Raw genomic sequence first — 3024 nt, forward strand, 5'->3', positions numbered from 1 at the left:
CCATTTTAGACTGGATTGTTAAATGTTTGTTTATGTATTTGTTTATCATTTGCAGTCCTTAGTCGAAAGTAGTTTCAGTCGATTGTTTTGAAGTGTCATAAAATCTTCCTTTATTGAATAATCGATTGATCTATTTTGTGCATCTGATTCATATTTTCGTTTAAGTGTCAAAAATCTTCGTTTCCTTAAAGTTGAAAGTGTCGTTTAGTCTTCCTTTATCTTTAAGTGAAATTGTCATAAATTAACATTTGTGTGAAAAGAGCTTTTGAATCATTTGTTCATTTGTTTTTCTTAGTGCATAATTCACATTAAGGAGAACGGGAAAAAAAGGAATACATATAATTGCATCTTAGAGTTTGATTGTGTGTCCTTAAACGGAATGGTTAGGGAAATGCATTAGTGAGTGCTCTTTGTTGTTTGATCCAAAAAGTACTTGTTTGCTCTTTCCCTTGTAGCTAGGATTTTCATTGTCAAAATGGAAAGAGTGCTTCTCATTTTAGTTGCATTCTTAGGAATCTTGGAAAATATCACGTGGTGAAACCCAAAGGCAAATTTTAAGCAAGATCAACCTAAAATTAACCTCAATTAACCTAAAAATGCATTGGAATTTAATGCAAACATCTAGAGGTGTCTAGGCTAGAGATGTGTTCCGGCGTCTTAAAACCTAGTGGTTGTCGTTTCATTGAGGTTGGGTGATTTCTCCTCTATAAACTGGTAAGTACTAGTACGGACTTGTGCTCCCTATACCGTCGTTTATATAGTGGGATACCCCAATAGGTTTAAATCCTTTATCCCTAGGAAGCCGAGTATGTCGCCTTACCAATCACAATGCACCGAAAACAACATTCTGGAAGACTGACTGTCGTACGATAAATCCTTGGTAATTTCTCTTTAATTTACCACCAAGGTGTATATTGCAGTTTTGTGATTAGTTTGGTAAACCCTCTTGCTTAGTATATCCAGAGTAGTCACTTTTTCTCCTTTTCGACTCCTTAAAAGAAAAGGTTCATCTGAGCGCTTGTCGTTTCAAGCTCATTAAACAACGAAAGCGACTAGAGTCATCTTTTGCTTTTTCTCGACCCTTAAAAAATGGAAAAGAAAAGTTAAGTTCTAGTGTCGTAAAAATTAATTGACCGCGGATAACATCCTCCATGCTTGTGTTTTAGTTGATCTTAGGTTGAAACATATGGCGACAAATCCGGATCCACCAATCAAGGAATTCATTTTGATGGGAATCCTAGTATTTTTCCCCCTTTCGGAAATATCGATGCTCCTTATATGGCTACATTGTCCCTTCTGGGATTTACCATTGGCTTGCCAGTATGGTTTTTTTCAACCTCTTTGGTTCAAAATGTCATGATTTCTCCGCAATCGAGTACACCTCCAACTGAACAAAATCAACCTCCAGTTGATCCTAAAGTTGACCCTTTGCCTTCTTCCTCGTTTGTTTCTTCCTCCCCCTCTTCCTCTTCGCTTGGTGAAAGTATTGGTACTAGTAACCAGGTGGCTAAGAAGAAGAAGAAAGGGAAGAAGAAGAAGAAGAAGCAAATTCAGTAGAGGGACAACCAAGCAACCATTGCTTTGAATGCAACATCTAATGAGAAATCGTTCGTCAAGCATCACAAAGTTCGATAACCATGCAAAATTTGTGCAGGAGACCATCTTCTTCGAAATTGTCCTGATATTCCTTAGATCTTAGAAGAATGATCTTCTCGTTCACATCATCCTGTGTCATCAACTTCTGGAGACCGTGTTGGTGACACACCATCAACTAGTGGTAGTAAAGATCATGGAAAGAAGGGAAAAGTTAAGTTTCCATGTAGGTTATGTGAAGGGAATCACCCCATTCACCTTTGTCCCTATTTGGACGAAGCCAAAAGAGTGTTGGATAACCGTCTTGCTTCACCGCATCGACTTCCATCTGGTTACAGGAAACTATCCCTAAATCCTTCACTGGTTGATGAATTGAATAACCAAAATCAACAGTCGGTCGAAACCACTCTCTCTGAAAGTGAATCCTGTGAGTCTATACCCGACCCAAATCAACAGGTCAAGGTAATAGTTGACCCGATTTCACCTTCAGTAAATCGTACCCTTCCTGAAGAGAGTGAAAATGATACCACTCAAGTTCTTTTTGTTTCTTCATATTCTAATGAGCTTGGGGGCAATCCGCCTATTCCATCAAGACAGGAGGAAAATCCTCGAGTTCTCATAACTCAAGGGGTTAATCCTCCCGTTTCTACGGTCCCCCCTCCAAGTAGTCTAGTCACTTCCTTTGATTGGAATCGACTGGCAGCATTCCGCCTTCCTTCTTATGTGCCTTTCCAAATCATAGTACATGTTTGTAATATGATTGTATCGGGCACTATTATAGACGAAGGTGCATCAATGTGTATCTTTTCCTCGACTGCTTGGCAAGCGCTTGGTTCGCCACCGTGTGTGCCTGTTACATAGAATCTGTTGGGTTTTAATAGAGGAACCAGTCAACCATTAGGGATCCTTCCTCAATTACCTATTACTTTGGGAGGAAAAACCGTTTATCTAAACGTGATGGTAGTCCCATGACCTTTAGATTATAATTTACTTCTTGGGTGCGACTATGTTTATAGCATGGGAGCTATTGTTTCAACACTCTTTCGAGTGATTTGTTTCCCGCGTGAAGGCAGAATTGTCATTGTTGACCAGCTTTCATTTCCCAGTCCAAATATGGTTCCTAGTCAACCATCTTCCCTGATTGGTCCATTTATACCAATGGTATCATCCCCGCCATGGGTTAATTATGTGGCAACCTGTTCCATACCTACATTGACTGATGATCAATTCAATGATGTTGTACATCATCTACTGGGGGCATTGGAACCAGATCTCTCCTTCATGACCATTTATGGGTTGTGATCGAAACAAGGGTCCGAGGATAGTTCGTTGTCTTGTGTCAACCTCGTTAAAAAATGAAATAAGGGTCTGAGGATAGTTTGTTGTCTTGTGTCAACCTCGTTAAAAAATGAAACAAGGGGTCTGAGGATG

This window comes from Pinus tabuliformis, chromosome 3_2, assembly GCF_031772625.1.
Source record: "Pinus tabuliformis cultivar Carrire ecotype Pingquan chromosome 3_2, CPIR1, whole genome shotgun sequence".
Lineage (NCBI taxonomy): Eukaryota > Viridiplantae > Streptophyta > Pinopsida > Pinales > Pinaceae > Pinus > Pinus tabuliformis.